We start from the raw sequence: 19,978 nt of genomic DNA, 5'->3' as shown, positions 1-19,978 counted from the left end.
GTTTAACATGTGACAGTTGAAGAATAAGGAGTATATACCAGTGTGGTCTGAGCAAAAGGGATTAGTGAAAGATATCAATGGGAAATAAGCAAGGGTAGGGTAATGAAGAGCCTTTCAGGCAGCTAGTATGGTCGATTTCGTGGGAAATTTTCATGCGGGAAACAAAGTTGTTAAGCAGGGGAAAAACAAGATCAATATGGTGCTTTGGGACAATTAGTGTAACAATGGTTAGGATGTAATAGAAGGGGAAAGACTAGAAGTCAGTTAGGAGATAATTGTTTATACTCTAAGCAGAGAAGATGGCAGTCTGGACTAGAGTGATGACAACTGACGTGGAAAGAAAGGTATACATTTTAGAAGTGTTATAAAGAAAGAATCAATAACAGTTGGTAACATGATCTTGGTTTCTTTTCTTCTTTCTCTTCAAATTCTCTCTCAATTTTATGCCCATACTCACTTATGCCCATGATTTAATATGTATGGATGTCAAACAAATCTCATTCTCCAGAAGTACTGCTCACTTCTATATCTAGATTCCTATATCTAGATCTAGCTATAAGGCATTCCCATTCCCATGTCCTACCTATTTCTAAAATTCAGCATGTCCCAAACTGAACTTAGGAAAAGCATTATTGGCTATTAAAAAGAGTACTTGTTTTGAAGTCAGAGAGTCTAAAATAAATCCTTGGACTTAAAATAATTATGTGACTTTGAACAAGCAGGGACAGTGTGGTATATTGAAAAGAATGCCAAATATAGTCAGATGAACTGAATTCAAATCCTAGTCCTGCCCGTATTTATAAAACTTTAGTCAAATCATGTTATTTATCTAGGCTTCAGTGTCCTTATCTGAAAGCTCATGGTGTTGCACAAGATGAACTTTTATGTCTCTTCCAGCTCTAATTCTATGATCTTAAGAATTAGCCTCCAAGCATATCAATTCCTCATCTGTAAAATTAGAATAATAATGAAGTACAATCCTCACAAGGTTTCTGTAAAAGAAGAGAATTTTGTAAACCTTAGAGTTTTGGATGAATTAATATTATTAATGATTACATATCATAGTAGTTATTATATAATTATATAACATGATTGTATTGTGATTATATTAATGACTGATGATGTATCATATTAATAATTATGTGTAACATAATATATATTCATTGTGATAATTTTCCCCTAACCTTTTCTCTTATTTCTCTATTTTTATCAGTGATTTCATAATTCATCCTGTCTCTTACATGTGAAATGTTAGTGTTGGACAATTTCTTCTGTCTTTCCTCTTATGTTCACCTAAGTTATCAAGTTTATTTGGCTATAAAGACCAGTCTTCCTCTCCTCTTTATTCACACTAGCACTACACTAATAACAGGCCTTCATAATTTCCCTAGAATACTCCAATATCATCCAGATAAGTAATCTCATCTCTAGGCTTTCATCTATTCGATCTTCATATCCTTCATATCCCTTCTAATATCCCTGTCTTCATATCCCCATCTAATATAATCCCTTTGAATAGATCTAGTCATGTTACTCCTCTGCTTAATATATATATAATATATATATACAATGTATATATATGTGTGTGTATGTATAAATATATAGATAGATAGATAAAGATAAATAGATATAGATATATACACCTATTGCCTAGCAAAAGAGGAATGCATTGTATAATAGAAAGAGCACTAGCTTTGGAGTTAAATGAGCTAGGTTAAAAAGTTGTATCTTTGATGCATATTATTTTTGTAAAATAAAAATAATTCTATGTATGCAGCTATCCCTCTCGTAGACTCTATGCTCTGTTAGGACAGGAACTATATCTAATTTATACTGAATATCTCTTCCACCTAGTGCTCTGCTTAATTTCCAACTAGGAAATGCTTAATGAATATTTGCAAAATGAAAAAAACACATAAAATCTAATGACTATTGATTGATTTTGGCACAGATATCTCAAATATCTTCCTTGTGAGGAAGCCGGAAAATCCACTGAGGAAACATTAGGAAATTTCATTTCCTCAGAAATTCTAATTGATAATAATGATCTCCTCTAGTCTAAAGGAAGACTAAGTGAAATATTATTAAACCTTGTTTAGATTAGTCATTTAGTTAACAAACATTAAGTGTTTACTAGCACCCAGACACTGTGCTAAGCACTAGGTGTAGCTGGATAGTGAGTCAGGGCTATTTCAGTCAACTAAGAGTTAGATAAAATTTTCTGAGATTAATACAGTCCTTCTGAGGTGTTGAACAATCTCTTCTCGCTAGTAGCTTACTAGAAGCCCTTGTAACACAAGTTAACATACACAAGTTAACAGAGGCAAATAATTCAGTAATTACACAGAGATGCCACAAATTTGTTGTGACAAACCTTCAGGGACTATGTCAAACCCCAAAATATAATTTACTGTAAGAAGTCCAGAAAGTGAGCAAATAACCAGCATCTCTGACTCTAGAGAAAAGTATTTCACAGAAATATTGATACAAGTCTGTTCTGTTTTTCTCATACTTCAAGGAATACCAAGAATTTCAGCTGAACCAAATAGGATTGGTCTTGATTTTGTCCTAGCAAGGAACAAAGGACAGAACTAAAATCAAATTCCTACATTCCTAGGGGCTTTGAGGCATCTAATATTTCAGTTTCCATCAAATATTTCTTTCCAAGTATATTTAAACCTCAGCCATCAACACCTACGAAATCAGGCTTGTAGCTTCAAAAATCAGCTGGAGAGAAAGTCTTTTCACTTTGGCAGCTTGAAATAAAGAGAATTCCTTCTGAATAGCCAAAGAATCAAGGGTAGAACCAAAGTACATACCTCTTATCTCTTACATACCTCAAACCTGTGTTCATACAGTTGCTTAACTGAGATACATCTGGATAAATTAAGTGATTGGCAATAATGGATACAGCTGAACAGTTCTGCCTCACATGGCTCATATATTGGCACCACATAGGTCCAGGTAGAGTATAATGATAACCAAGTATTTTCTTTCTTTACTATGATCAAAAAGAAGAGGAATGGGATTAAGAGCCAGAATTAAAATATAAAGAGTTAACATATTTTAATGCAATAAGTTTAAATCCACGCTTTGCTGCTTACTAGCTATGTAAACTTATATAGATCAATTAGCCACTCATATCCTGTTTCTTCATCATAGAAACAGGTACAGTGATTCTCTATCAAATCCCAGAGCTGTCCTGAGAAATGTATTCTTTGTAAACCTTAAGATACTAACAGAAATTTGAATGAACAATTTTCCAATTGGGATCATTATTAGATATTGGGAAGGATTGGAATGAGAAATTTTGAAATTTCATCTGATTGGTGTCCTTCCAAAAGATGTAGATGTGATCAAGTCCCTCTTATACGTCTTTTCAAATTACATGATTCCATGTATAGGCAAATGACTTTTTTCAGTCTCCACAGCTCTTTAAAATACAGGATGAGAAGTAGGATGATTGCTTTTCTGTTTTCCCCTAGAAGTAGGAGATTGAATAAAAAGTATTTGAACTTATCTAACATTCATTCAAGAGCTACAGTTTTTAAAAGAAAAAAAGTAAAGGGTCTGCCTTTTCTCTTCCTGGAGTCGTGAAGGTAGCAACTAACTAGAAATGCAAGCATAGTACAATCCAGGCATGTATGTGCACATGTGTGTATGTATGTATATATGTATGAGTGTGCATATTTAGGTAGCTATGTACGCATTTAGCAATATAGGTATTTAGGTATGTGTAAGTATATGCTCATGGATGTGTACATGTATGTTTATATGTACATGTACATTATCGAATATAAATGCCTATACGCATGTTCATATGCATATGAGAAACATCTGGTATATTTACATACAAACATATGTGTATGTACATGAATGACACATATATAAACCAAGTAATGTTTACAAATATTGTATATATATATACACATGTATACACACATTTGTTTCCTTTCATTATAACAACTTTCTTGAGTAGTAGCAGACCTTTCCCAACCTCCTTCTTCACATTCAAATATGACTGCCACATAGTCCTACCAATGTCCTATTCTGATACTTCATTATAGCATGGATCTTTGGGGAATCTGAGATTATGAACAGTGGAGTGCAAACTCTTGCTGTTTCTACCCAGTTAGAAAGTCTTTTAGAGTGGGTCTAACAACAAACTATGAGCTTACCATTCTAAACTTCCTGACACCATCCCCAGATTCTAGGATTTCAGCACTGCTTCTACAAAAAGATTATTTTAAAAATTTATCTCGCATATATGTAATATTGTCTGTCTGATGAAAGGTAAACTTCTTTTGGGCATGGTGAGTTACTTCATGTTTGTTTCTCTATCTTGCACTACTTGGCACATAGAATCACTTAGGTAATGTTATTATTATTATTTTTTTTATCGATTGACTAGCCTAGCTAAATGAAAAGGACATTCCATAATTTCCTTATTTTTTCCCCAAAATCATTGCAATCAGGTATCAGAGGGATTTCTGTCTATATCCATGCAAGTAGTATCCACACTTATGAAATGATGGACTTTTTGAAGTTTAGACAGTAGCCTGACACTTAAAATACTGGGTTTAAACAGATTGAGCTCAAACATGAGGATGATGATCACTCAAACCATAACTCTTTGACTCATTTGCCCAAACTCAGAATCTCAGAATACGTTTCACGTCCAAACCTCTACAAATATAGTAAAAGAGTCCCTAGTTTCCAGGCAAGAACTCAAGATAACAACAAACATCAGGTATTCAGGGGTATATGATTACTTTTATTTTAACCTCATAGAAAATGCAAAAAACACATAATTCACTCAGAATGAATAGTTGACATATTTTTCTTCCCTCTACGCTGAGTGTCTCTCCCCAGAAACTTCTACAATCCACAGGATTAAGAGCACCAGCTTGGCATTTGTACTCTTCTCAAAAATAAAATGAAACTGAGATTATTAGAGAGATAACCAACCAATCCCCTTCTCATGTGATTTATAGGATTTGAATAAGGAAAAGCCCTGGTTTTTTTTGCTCTTCACATATTGTGGCTTTGTTCACTGATTCACTTCCAGTTTTGTGTTGTATTATGATCTTCCTAAATGGATTCCATTGGTCAGACACTTCCTCTTTTAGGTACACCAGCTCTCGAGGAAATTGTCATAACCGGCTCCCTTAACCTATCCCTACCCTCAGCTCTTTTATCCAAGGGAGACAAGAACTCTCAACGCCATGTCAGTAGACTGAGTTTCAGTAACTTCGAACACTTGTACATGTGGTTCCTTTCATCACAGCTCTGACTTATTCAGAATGAGAGGTTAGGTTATGGTTTTTCACATCTGGGACCAGTAACTCACAGCCCAGGGGTTATTCTAAAGCTATATGGAGAACAGACCCCTCCACTGGCTGTCAATGACACCTCTTGGGCCACATGAGTAAGAAACAATATGTAATTGTAATATATCTCTTCGCCAGAGTTGTCATTATTGTCCTCCAGAAAGGAAGCTGTATCCAGACAAAGGCTTTTTCCAACATCCATTCTTAGTCTGGTTGCTCATTGTTCAGTGTGGAGCTTTCTAGGATCTCCAGGAGAAAGGCTAATTCTGCCCCAAACTATTTTTGTACAAGGATTCAAAACAACCAGTTAGTATCCAATCAATGAGACTTAAGGAAAGGTCCTCAAGCTCAGTGAGATTCTAATGGGCATATCCCCATAAATCTTTACCAATCCACTAAAATAAAAATGTCGGTGAGCATGTCCTACCCTTTCTCAGGAAAATAATTTCAAAATCACAACAAAGGTTCCTTTTCTTTCATCCTCCCCCCCCCACCCCCCTGCCCCCACTCCCACTCCATAAGGTCATCAAGTTGTTCCTGGAAAGAGCACTGATCAGCTTCCTAGACTAATAAGAAATCGATTCAACTCAATAAGCAATAATTAAGTACCTACTAAATATGAGATATTCCGCTGGGACTGGGGATAAAGAGACAATACAAATTAATATATAACTAATGAATTCTTCCAAGGGAATGTATTTTAATTGGTTAATGTATTTTCAGATTTAGAGCTAAAAAAGATGTTAGGCATCTCCTAGTACAAGTTCTTCATTTAAATATAAGCAATATTCTATACTCTTGGATTTTTTACCTCTGTAAAGTCATACATGAGTTTTATATGTCTTCTGTGGGTACAGGGTTGTTCTTTGTAATTTTTTTAACATTCGTTTTCAATTATTTGGTGATTCTTCACTCTTTTGCATTTTTGTACTCATTACAGACATTATGGTTAGAAACACACTTGACACTAAAAGGTATCAAGGAAAATTTATTACAGCAGAGTTCAGAGGAATTGAACACTTTAGCCAAGTGTTCTTGGCCACCCCTCTTTTTAGGAGGAGGGAGTGCCAAATACAGAAGTGAGGGCATTCTTATTATGCTAGTTAAGGACAAATCCTCCCATCGGAGGACAGATTGGTCCATTCGCCTTCAGGTCACAAACTCTTTGACATGTTCACTACACATTGTTCCTTGGTGTGCTCCCTGCCTCCCAAACATGTTTCAACATAGGACCCATGATCAGAAAATGGAGGGATAGTTTTATGTGGGGTATGTCCACTTACATACAAATTTCAGACCTTTCTATCTGACCACACTAGGTCACAACTCTGATTACCTGTCACCACTCAAAGCTGGGAGTTTTCACTCTGTGGAAACATAACTACTTTGTTTCTCACATTATTTTTAAGGATACTTATGTCAATTATTATTATATTATATATTATTATTGTCATATTATTATGTCAATTATATCAATTTGCCTAAGTTTTTCAATGCACATTTTTCATATCCATTATATTCTTCATTCCCTAGAGTTCAGTAATATTCCATTACATTCATGTAACAAAATTTGTTTAGCCGCTATCCAATCATTGAGCATGTGTTCTGTTTCTAATTCTTTGCTATCACAAAAAATGCTGCTATAAATATTTTAGTGTATATGAGGGATTTCTTTTTATCCATTGCCACCTTAGAATATAAGCATTGTAATGAAATCTCTAGGTCAAAAGGCATGAACATTTTTGTCACTTCACTTGCATAATTTCAAATTGTTTTCCAAAATGGTTGCACTTATTCACAGCTGAACCAACAATGATCTATTATTCCTACTATGTCTCCAAAACTGACTATTCTTGTCTTTTGTCAGATTTTCATATTTGGAGAATGTGATACAAAATCTTGGGGTTCTTTCAATTTTACTTTCTCTTATTAGTGATTTGGAGCTATCTTTATAATATTATTAATAGTTGGCAATTTTTTTTGAGAACTTTTTGATCCTATCTTTTACCTGTTTATTGAAGAATGACATATCTCATAGATTTAATGGGATTTTGGTGCATGCTGAGATCACCTATGATCAGGGAAATCAATGTGGAAAATGTCTAGGACCTGCTTCTGAGAGTAGACATTTTGCCTTAGCTTAAGAGTATCCTTTTCCTGTTGGTTGCAGAAGTGTTCTTGTCTGTATCTTTAAGTCTGTTTGATTGAGGCACAGTCACTCTCTTATTCTGACATCATACAGTGGTAAAGGAGTCATTTACTCATAGCAGAATGACATGGAATAAAGGGAAGAGAGTTGTACACGGACCTTACATTTCCCCTTACTTCCTCTGGCACCAAGAAATAGGCTTAGAGTATTAGTTTTTGTTTGTTTGTTTGTTTAACCCTGTCTTTTAAAATACTATTTTTCTTTAAATCTTGAGTTCCAAATTCTCTGTCTCTCTCCCAACCCTCTCCTACCCACTAACAAAACAAGTAAAAGCATCTTTTTCTTCAAGTCCTATGCAGCCCTGTTCTGGCACTTTTCCTCAGTTTTCTCCATCATGTAGTTTTCCAGCTAAGTGATACAGTGATAGGCATCTTTCTATACTTCCTCCTCCAAAAAAGACCACAAGCAGAGTTGATATCTGCTGCTTATTGTTATAGAGTGGTGGTGTAAGGGCAAGAGCAGAGAGAGCCACCAGAAACTATAAAAATAGCAATGAAATCCACATGAGCACAAGTTGATAGATTGGTTTGTGTGCTCTGCTCAGAGTGGAAGCTGTGGACAGGGTGTGTTTTCTACATTTATGTGTTTAGGGGTTAGTATTTACCACCATTCATTCATAACACTGTTACCTTGCTAAGCTTCTTGGTTTCTTGGTCTGTAATGATAACTGTAATTGCTCTCCCTCTGGCATGTAATTCCTCTTTTTTTTCCCCTGTGGAAGGGTGAAAATGACTGGGGACTGGAGGAAATCTCTAGTCTAGCATCTTTCTAGTCATGTGGCCCATAGATGGATCATCGAATAATAACACTCAATCTCAGTCTTCTTCACTCACATGAGTTTTACTGACAATGAGCAGTGCTCTTTCATTCACACTTGTATATGCATTTTCCAGTTTGGAAACCAAGAGTCATAGGTCTGCAGATAATTCAGGTACCAGCTTCACCAAAAATCCGGATATGCTGAATTATTTTGGTTAATGAATGAATTCTTTAGTTGTGTAGCCAGAACTGAGCATGCTAATAGTATAGTCTCATAAGGTGCCTTGTGGGGACTAAAACTGTCCAACCTATAATAAAAGAGATTGAGGCAGACCTCTAAGCCAATGGCACTTTATTAAAGAGTTCATAGTCCCCTCTAATGAAGTGGACCTCAGATCTTCCTCATGATCTGAGATACCTCCTTCTCCAAAGACCTTGTTTGTATAGGGTGTGATAACCCAAATATGCAAAAGAGTCATGGTAAAATACAGAAGCTCATTTGTTGGTAAACCTTGCTCTTGAGGTCCAAAAATGACATATTAGCATGGCACTCTCAAGTTGGGTGAAGTATGAGGCATCTCCACTGACTAAATGCTCATAAGATGGTCATCCGTTTATGTTGGACAAGAGAGAATGATCTGGAGGTACAAAAATAAATTGGAGGACTTCCCAAAGAATCAAGGCATTCTACCCATACTAGGTTTAGACAAGGAATTTGAGTAAAACAAGGTAGAGATACCTTTGTCAGCATTCTTGTGGTCGTACAAGTGGGTCTTATAACTTGGTAAATAAATAGTTATTACTTAAAAGTTTGAGACCCACTGTAAGAACCTATCTATCCCTATGTGTTTTATATATAATATCAAACTGATTGAAATAGAGTAGGGTTCCAAATGAATTATTTTCACAGCTTATTATATAGTTTTGTGAAGATTTTTTTTAATTTTTTATTTTTATTTAAGGTGGAGGAATGGAATTGAACATTTACTGAAAGTGCTGGATTGATGGACGTTAAAAAGAGAAGTGTTTTATTTACTGAAGTACACAGACCTGACAAGCTTCCTTAAGTTGTTTTTGAACTAGATCTCAAAAATACCCTAGAGGATATACCTCAGCAGGAAGAGGGGGAATTCCCCATACCTAGTAAGACTTTGACAACTGTTTTGCAGTAGTTGTAAATTAATGCAATTAGTGCCTGATGCAAAGTATATTTTTGACCCTTTTGAATCAGTATGAGGCCTTCAAAGTCAATGAACAAGTACCTATTGGTTGATAGATACATAGTCAAGTTTCCTTATTGTGCTGGATTTGAACTCCTGCTAATTAATTAAGTCCCAATTGTCTCAAGCCTTCCTTTAGAAGGTCTTAGACCTAGACTTAGACTCCATTGTATTTACCTACCTTTCACATTTCAACTGCCCAAGAGGCCTCAGAAAATCAAAGAATGAATTATGACCCTGTATAAAAGGGAAACAGCAGGCAGATTATCTCCAGTGAATGATATTTCTTTCCACCCCATCACTTTCCTTCCAGTTCTTTTCTTAACTTCTATTCACCTTACATTGGGCTGGGATTAATGTTTCTTCCCATTATTGCCTTGAATAACTCTCAGGTTCTGCTTCAGATTCTACTTCAGGTAGAATCTTGCTGCTTCCCGCTTCCCACCTTTCAGATTCCTTAGCATATTGAAATTCTATCGCTTTCTTCTGACTGAGAATTTTGACTAACCTTAAGGCTCCCTCCTTCAAGTCTCTCCCTTCCCTACAATCCCTCTAATGCTTCTAAGACTCTAACTCCTGCTTGGTCTGTACTATACCTGCTACTGCTGTGGTACTGGTGGGTCCCTGGCTTGCTTCCAGTAGACGAACTCACAAGAACTTCCTTCTTTCCTGACCTTGACATTACCTACCAGCAACCTGTCATCTGCTTTTTTGAAACACATTTTTAATACTGAGTATAGTTTAAAAATACAAAGTAAATAAGTCCCCCACTCCAATTATTAACAAGCAAAAATAAAATTCCCTTTTTTCAATTGAATTATTTTTTGCCTAGGTTTAAAAATGACAAACATCAACATATTGATAGTGAGTATTTTATCTCCTGGATTTCATCTGACAAAGGGAATTTAAGTACAAAACTTGTGAGTCTGGTAATTTTTAAATATAGACAAAGATCTAGGGAGATGCTGAAATCCAATGTATGTGCCAGTATGGGGCTGAGGTAAAGGAAGAGTGAGGGCACCTAGGTGCTGTTACTGGGGCAGTTAGGTAGCTCAATAGATAGAGTCCTGGGCCTGGAGTTAGAAAGACTGTTTGTGTGACCTGGGCAAGTTACTTAATCTCGTTTGCCTCAGTTTCCTCAGCTGCAAAATGAGCTAGAGAAGGAAATGGCAAACCACTTCAGTATCTTTGTCAAGAAAACCCCAAATGGGATCATGACTGAACAACACAGAAAGAGCAAAAACTTTGAAGGAGCTGTAGGAGGAAGATGGCACAACTTTAAGAGAGATCTATTTACTTGTTATAAGTCCTCTATCAATGCCCCTTTTTTTTCCTGGTGTTTGTTTCCTATATTTTGTCCTGCTGTGATTCTTACCAATAAAAATTTTAGAGGCAGGCCTATTGATGATCTATATGTGACAAGAACTTGCGTACCTTCCCATCTCATCCCCCAATCAGTTACAAGGTGATAAATTTTTCAGTTACAGAAGCTCTTGAAGTCAATTGAAGTTACAGAAGGGTCACAGTCAGTGCTGGTAGAAAGAATGCTAAAACTAACAAAAGTGCAAATCTTTAATTTTATAGCTAATCTTATTGCATTGATCTTTTTTTTTTTTAACTATGGCCCATTTAGAACTCAAAAAAAAAAAATCTTCAATAACCTAGAAATTACACTTTGTTTTAAATCACCTTCAGTTTGGTGTGAGCTCCCTAAACTGCTAGTATTAATTTGTAGGTCTATTTGAAATAGGCTGAGTCACAGCTCTCCTCTTATCCCCTTTAACATTTAGCTTTAATTGGCCACATTGTGGTCAGTCTTAGCAGAAAGTCAAAGAAGTTCAAGTTTCTTAAAAAAAAAAAAAAGTATGGCCTCTCCTGTACGATGATCCATTCACACATAGAAAAATTCAGTCTTTTGGATCATAAATCTAATAATTATGCATGAACAGTAACATATATATGCACGTTAAACCAGAGTCAAGAATCAGATAAGAGAATGGAAAAGAATGGGACTTCAAGGAATGCTCTCCTTTCCTCCTCTCATTTCCCCTCCCCTCTCATCTCTCATCTCCCCTTCCCTTCTCTTGTCCCCTCTTCCCCTCCCTCTCTCCTATTGTTCACTCACTTATTCTTACTCTTTATTTTCTATCTTTTTGTTCTATCTTTTATTCTGTTTTAGAAACATTCCTTCTTTTTAGCAAAATCTAAAAATCTGGAAATGATTGAGCAGATCTTTACTATTCTGAATAGGTAGACCAAATGATTAATTTCAGTCTCTGAAAATTTATGTTATTTAGATCTATTATTATTATAGGAATGGCTCTGTAGCTGTGATTTCCTCCCTGTTCCCTCTCAGTTTTTTAAACTCCCATTGAAAGCACTACCTTCACAGACACAGATCAGTAACTTGCCTGTAACTTAAAGAGTTGACTGGGACCCTAAGGTAAAATAACTTAGCCATGGTCACCCAGTCGGAATGTGTCAGAGGTACAACTTAAACCAAGTTCAGCCCTCTCAATAGTACATCACATCACCCCTCTACTCCACTTTAATAAAGCCTGAGAAAATTCTGATTTTCAAGGTATAAAATACTCAAAATTTACAGAGAATTTTTACATTTGTTGAGTCTAAGTCACCAGATGAAGCATGTGTGTGTATGTGTGTGTGTGTGTGTGTGTGTGTGTGTGTGTGTGTGTGTGTGTGTGTGTGTACAGTCAATTCTTAACTTGTGCAGGAGTAACATTTCTAGCAAACAGTGTGAAAGTTAAAAAAAAAACACAAATGGTGCTTATGAAATAGAAAATAGCATACTAGATAAAAACCCTGGCTTTTAGAGTTGTCTGGCCAGCCCAATGTTGAAGGAGTCTAACTGAATGTCAGAGGGAATTACTCAGGAGTGGAGGGAAAGTAAAAAAAAAAAAAAAATCTATTTTCTAATCCCTTCGTTTGACCAGAGGAAGAATTTATGAGACAGGCCCAAAATATTCAGACTTCTACAGCAGCAATAACTGGAGGCATTTAAACCATTGGGAAGTAAGAACAAATTAGACATACTGAGGAAAGGCAGTTCTGCAATCAATCAGAACTCTACAATCAGTATAGGAGAAAACTCTGCCATATCATACACCTAGGGAAATTTGCAAAGATCCAATAAATGAGGGAGAAAGGCTTCCAGCAAAAAGATCCCCAGGAATTGTGAGTTATCTTTTTTGCCACATTGGCATATTTGACCTAAGCTTGAGGCCACCTTGCCCTAGACTTCATATGTACTTGCAAAATGTGTTGGAAAATGAAAAGATGCTTTGTACCAACTGATTATTTTATACTCACAATAATCCTGGAAAGTAGGAGCTATTACTAAACTCATTATAGAGACTGAGGAAACTGAGACAGATTATTAAGTGATTTTCCTAGGATCACATAATTATTAGGTGTCTAAAACTGGATTTGAGCTCAGGTCTGCTGACTCCAAGTCACCTGCTTTAGTCACAACATCAATTTATCAGTCAATCAATTAATATTGCTATTGTTTGTCCTTCATTTTCAAATAGGACTGAGAGCATTACACAGTGATGTCTTGACTAATGCTCAATTTGGATTTGTCAGGCAGAGTTGCACAAAACTGTCTGCTTCACTCTCTCTTCCAGAGTCATCAAAGCCTGGTGACAAGACAAAGGTCAAAGTGACTGGTGATGGTCTGGGATGCAGTGGATGAATTTGGCATCTTTGATGTCTGACCAAACTCCACGTGCTCCACAGCACCTGCTTCAGCCTACTTCATGGCCATTGGAACAAATTGTTCTTATCACCCCATTCCACTGGAAGGAAGTCTTCACATGCTTGGAGTGGACACTCCCCTCACAACTCACCAACAGGTTTGAGTCCCGGTGGTTAGCCTTAATCTGGTTTAGCCCATTTGCCAAGATAGTTTATCATGGTTTGTGGCTGCTATGCATGCTACAGCTTCTTGGAGGAACAGGTGAAAGTTGAGTGCAAGGGAGGCACCAAAACAGGATGAGCATCCCCAAAAAGGACTCAGCAAGCCCTTACACCAGAGGTGCTAGTCCTTCATATACCCCAGAGCAACCCTATACACTAATCAACTAATAATCATAGCAGACAGAGCAGAGGTGAAGTACCATGAACTACAGTATTAGAAAAGCCAGCTCTACTCCCTCAGAGACAAGTAGGACCCTGAGGGGGACATTAGGAGCTATCTCCTGTGGACTTGACTTGCCAAGATGACTAGGTGGTTTGTAGAGAGAACTCAGAGCACATGATATGTCTCTCTTTGGCTTGGTACCTGGTTCACCCTTCTGAAAAATGAAAGCAACAACCAGGGCTGATATAACAATTTAAAGGAACTGAAATTTTTACTATACAATGAGGCTATGAAGCATAAGGCACATTTTATTTTGAATGATATGTCCAAGGCCTAGAACTGGAAGGAGTCTCAGAAGCTCTCTAGCTTACCCTTCTCCCTAATTTTTTTATAGAAAGGAAAACTGAGGCTGAGAGATTTAAATGTCCTGTCAAATAGGCACCAAGTATCAAATGTTAATTATGAAGATAGGACCTCTGACTCAAGGAACCAGTATTTATGTACTACATAATCAAAAGATCTGAGCCAGAGCCTCACTACACTAGATGCCCTATACTACCTATAGGACTTTGATCAATTCAGTTAAACTTCCCTGAGAGTTATCCCATTCATCTGTAAAATGGCAAGACCTAAAGTTTTGTTATTGAGCAGATGGAAAGCATGATGGATAGAGCACTGAACTTGGAATCCAGAAGACTCATCTTCCTGAGGTCAAATCTGTCTTCAGACACTTACTAGATACATGATCCTGGGCAAGTCACTAAACTCTGTTTACCTCAGTTTCCTCATCTGCCAAATGAGTTGGAGAAGGAAATGACAAATCACTTCAGTGTGTTTGTCCAGAAAATCCTAAATAGACTCAGGAAGGGTCAGACATGACTGAAATGACTCAACAACAACAACAATTTGACTTGAAAACCAAGGGAAATATTCATATCAAAGAAGGCTTCTGAAATTCTTTACTCAGAATCATCCATTTCTCCTTTCAGACCAGGTCCATCCCTACAACTACCATGAGGGAATGCTTAGGGAATTTAGTCCCAAATCTGTTTTTTACATAATTAGAGACACAAACTTTCCCTGTTGCTATACAATATTAGCTGTTTTGAACTTCACAAAGCTGCTGATGTTCCAAGTCTTGTGGGTGAGGAGTCTGGCATAATCAAGAAAATTTAGAAGGATGATTCATGCAAAAGCAGAGGCTGAATTACACGGGGAATTGTAGGTGTAGAGACGTGTCCTTAAAAGCATCTCTCAGGTGCTCTTTTCTCTCAATGCCAAATAAATTGCAAAGATTTCTGTGAAAAGAGTCAAATTAAATGATTCATATTTGTGTTGACTAAATATAATATGCTTTTTTTTCATTTTGAAACATGGTCCAAACTGTGGATGGAACTTTTTTCTTTATCCAATGTGACACATGGGGAGTCTTCTCTTGTGTGTGAGAAATTAAAGTACCTTTACTGAAATCAAAACAAACGTAGAGCCTATTAATTCAACAATGTACAAACACAGAATTATCCATACTATGTTCTGGATAACTGTTATTCTCCCCAACATGAATAATGTTTGACTCCATGAAAAAATTTTGATTCCAGTAATTCATTTCATTCCAAAACAGGAAATACAAGGGTAATAGTGGATTGTAAACTCAAGAAGTCCATAGTTTGATATGAAAGCCAAGAAAAAAATAAAGTCATCATAAGCTTAAGAGAGTTATAAAGGAATACAATAAAGCCAAAACTATAACAGAACAACTGAGGCTTTGACCAAAGTCTTATCAGATTCTCAAAGGGAATTAAATTAAATAGCTCATGCCAAAAGCCAATCCTTATTCTGGAAGGCATTGTAGAGGACATCTACTGATTCAGTCATAGGTAGGTGATAGTATGAGCCCTAACACTTATATAGTAACTTGAACAATTATATTCTCTTTCTCACAGGGTCTTTTGGAGGTTTCATCCAAACTATTCACTGTAGTCTGAGAAAAAAATAAGACATCTCTTCTTCCTTCAGAGGCTCAAGGTTCAAAAATACTGGGTAATTCCCTTTAAGCCTTTGTGAGGGAATTGGGGATAGTAGATAGCTCCTGATCTTTAAACCTCTGAGTTTGATACCTGGACCCAGAGTGGGTGGGCATAGAAACACAGATGTGTCAGAAGAAACAGGTTTGGGCTACCACATAGAGGAGGACTTGTGAGCAGTACCTTATCTGGTACCTCTTTCTCTTTGTACTGGTCTTGATCCAGCTCAAGCTGGGAAAGTGATGTTGGCAAAGAGTTGCCATGTTGTCTCCCCCATTAGACTGTGAGTTTCTTGAAAGCAGGCACTGCACTTTTCCTTTCTTTGTAATGCCAGCATTTAGCATGGTTCTTAGCACATTATAGGCACTTAATAACTGCGGATTGACTAATGATAATTTCTCATATAAACCTCAAGAATACTATTTTTTTTTAATTTTTGCTTTGATTTTGCTTTTCCTGTCTAGACCTGTGATTTCACTGCCTTGGAGAAGGCAAGTATTAGGCCTACCAATGCAAATTTATAATTATTTATTAATTTATAATCTTTGAGAATTCCTAGAGTATACTGGGAGATTCCCTGACTTGCCCATGCTTACAGGGTGTGTTATGTCAGAGGAAAGATTTGAACCTATGACTTCCTTACTCTGGGACCAGTCCTCTCCTGCATGCTAAACTACCAGTCAAAGTGACTATACTATATTACATTTCAGTGGAAAGAAAGCTTCTCATAGAAATAGATATAGGCCAATGTAGAATGAAGCAATCAGTGAAAGAAAAGTAATATACACAATGATGACAACAACAAAACAGTCCAAACCAAAAATTGTAGAAGTAGAATGAATGAATTTGGACAGAACGAAGAGGTGTGAAGATATATAGTCAAGGCAATATTCAGAGCTCTGGTGGTGACTATGAACATGTCAGTGTAATTCTCGACTGCAAAGTATAAAGACTCTCCATATAGGAGGCAGAACAAAAACTATTTATTCAGACCCCAGAAAGCCAAATTCCAGAACCAGAAAGCTAAATCTATCATGGTAGCCAAGAAGTCAATTAATGTGATCCCTGCAGAGACCAAAGCCATTCCCAAGCCTCTCCCCCTCTGCCACGGCCTTCTCACAAGCAAACAAACATTCATGAGCCTGAGCCTTGCCATGCCTGCTTACCTGCGACCTTTCTCCCCTGCTCTGATGCTCACTCACTTCCTCTTGGTTCTGCTCCACCCTTCCTGTTCCACCTATTCAGCAAGCTCCTCCCTCCACATGTGACTTAAGCTTCCAGGTGATTTAAGCAGGTCATGTGGGCCTACTAATGAATGAGAAAGATCTTTTCATTTAACTTGCTGTTACAGAGGAGTACCTCACCCAGCTTCTTTGGAGCAGTGAAGGTCCATGGGTTCTGAACATTGGATATGGTATCAAACTTTTGGATTTACTGATTGACTTTGTTGATTTAGAGTTTTTTCTTTTTTTATATATATAAGTTTTTGTACAAGTGATGGTTCTCTAGGAGAGAGTAGAAGGAGAGAAAAAGGGAAAAGTGGATGCAGTAAAAATAAGACGTCTATAAAAATCTGTTACTTTAAAAAGAACTTAATCTTGAGGTCAGAAAACATTACATTTTTCTGTCTGAATATTGAGCTCCTGTCAGTGTCTTGTCCTCCACAACTGGTGTTTAATAAATGTTTTTTAATTGAATTGGCAGTCAGTCTTCATCCTTTTTGCATTGTAATTTCACTTATCTCTTAGCAGCAGTTATGGTTACTCATTACCATTGTGTTTATCCTTTTTAGTCCTTCTCAGGTCACCTCAGATACAAAAAAATTAATAGTTGCTCATCAGGATATTGCCACATTATTTATAAACTGAGAACAGGGAGATATAACAGCAAGGCACTGTGTATGCCCCAGCATACAAGGAGGGCCTTCTGTACAAGTTCTTAGATCTCCTTTTCCAAAAGGAAAGCAACTTTTGAAGGGTCAACAATCCACTTTAATCAAGCATGTATATCATTCACTTAGTTCAGAGGAGAAAGTCAGCACCCTGAACTTCAGAAAAATATAAACCGAGAAACAGAGATCAACCAATAGACAGGTCTTCCAACTGTCTGACCATAGACAATACATATATCATTACCAAAGAGAGAAGCACCAACATCTGGGTTATCAAAGTCAGGGGGCTCCTTAGTGGCTTCCCAGAGTCTCATCTGGCACAAGAACCTTCTTCCAAAATATAAGCCCCAAAGAAAAACCTCACCTCAGAGTATATATAGTCTTTTCAGGGCTGGAGGGCAAGACTCTTGTGACCCAGTGCCTCACTGGAAATTAACAAAAGGTGTCTGAGGCCTATTGATGGGTCAGGAAAATCTACCTTTTCCTCCCACTCTCCATTAACCTGATGTTAATATTGCAGGAGAGAAAAGAATAACTATATTTATACCTCCCTTTAAGCCACCAGTCATATTATCAGATATTATCTTTGGACTGGAAGTATTTCTTGCTCAGGCCTTTCTCACTACCCTTGAACTAGTCTAACCTCTTCTGATTACAAAATCACTTTACTGATTCAATTGACTAACATTGAGTTGGTATGACACATAAAGTAGCTTATTAAATATGTCAAATGCCCAAGACTGAAGGCTGCTACCCATGCTAAGGCTCAACTTAGTTAAGGAATCCTCAACTTGATGAAAACATGAAAAACAGCCTCATATGCCATATACTGTAATGTTTCTCCAGAAGTCAGCTTATTGAAGGATGTTTTTAATTATCAGCACACTCTAACCAAAACTGGTTTCATTTTTTTTTGTGTGTGTATGTTTATTTCCCTGCATAGCAACTGTCAAAGTCAAATCAGCCATAAATCTTTGACACGTAGTAACCAGTCATGCTGTCTATGAAGACAATGGTGGATGAAGAAGTAGGGCTAAAATGAAAGCTATTATGAAAAATATATGATGCTTATAAATCATACTTTTAGTCACAAGAGAAACTCCTTCTTCAACAGTGACCCGTGAAAGGAGAGCATTTGAAATGTGATTTTTTTTCCTTGCCACTCATGTACTGCATAAATGAACATGCTGACAAAGCTACCTTTCCTAAGCCAAGTAATTTCAGAGATAATTCCCAAGTGGGACCAAAATATAATCAAACAAGGCTTTTAGTACTTTAACTACTTATCATCATTTACTAAAAAAGCAAAAACAAAAACAAACCATGCATTAGATTTGATAACAGCATATTTCAAAGGACTTAGAGAATGGATAAATTCTAACTAAAAATCAGACCAAAAAACATGTGCACCATGCTCTTGTCAGACAAGTTGCTAAAAGTAATTAGGGAAATCCCCAGATAGAAAAGGGATCTTCCTATAGGTTAGGGTTAGGGGACAGGAGAAATGAAGCTTAACATAGAAAGATAGACATAATCTGATACTTAGGCTAGGATAGATAATTGAGTGACCGAAGATCAATTGTCTCTAAGAATCTTGGGAGTCATGGGAAAACTGCTGCTGATTAGAAAGTGGAAAACCACATATTATTAAAGCATACATTTGGTAATACATGCCTCAAAAACAGAAACAAAACAACAATAACAACTAAAAAAAGAAAACTTCAGTAACTCCTTATTATGACTACAATGAAATACAAACTCGTCTCTTTAGCATCTCACTCCAGTCTACCTTTCCATATTTATTTCATAATGCTTTATTTGCTCTTTTTTTTTTTTTTGCTGGGGGACTGGGAAGATGTGAATGATAAGTTTAACAGGGAATCAAAACCTCATATAAATAAGGAGAGAGTAATAGAGAACCTGTAAGTATGCATTAAGCTCATGTTGAAGTTTCTTTTTTTATTTTTATTCATTTATTTTTTCATTCATTTTTTAAAAATTGAGTACTAAATTCTCTCTCCTTCCATCCCCTTTGCAACTCATTGAGAAAGAAGCAAGATGATGTCAATTATGTTTGTGAAGTCATGTAAAACGTATTTCCATATTAGTCATGTTAAAAAAAGAAAATGAAAATGAGAAAAAAGGAAGCTTTAGTCTGCACTCAGAGTCCAGTTCTCTCTCTGCAAGTGAATAGCATTTTTATCATGGGTCCTTTAGAATTGTCTTGAATCATTTTATTGATTTAGAGTAGCTAAGTCTTTCACAGTTGATTATCATTACAACAGTGCTATTACTACGTACAATGTTTTCCTGGTTCTACTTGCTTCTCTTTGCATCAGTTTACATAAATCTTCCCAGGTTTTTCTGAAACTATCCTGCTTATCATTGCTCATAGCACAATAGTATTCTATCATAATCACACCAGAACTTGTTCATCCATTCC

Source organism: Notamacropus eugenii, chromosome 5 (assembly GCF_028372415.1).
Source record: "Notamacropus eugenii isolate mMacEug1 chromosome 5, mMacEug1.pri_v2, whole genome shotgun sequence".
Lineage (NCBI taxonomy): Eukaryota > Metazoa > Chordata > Mammalia > Diprotodontia > Macropodidae > Notamacropus > Notamacropus eugenii.
The sequence above is the reverse complement of the archived record's forward strand: the minus strand, read 5'-3'. Positions refer to the sequence as shown.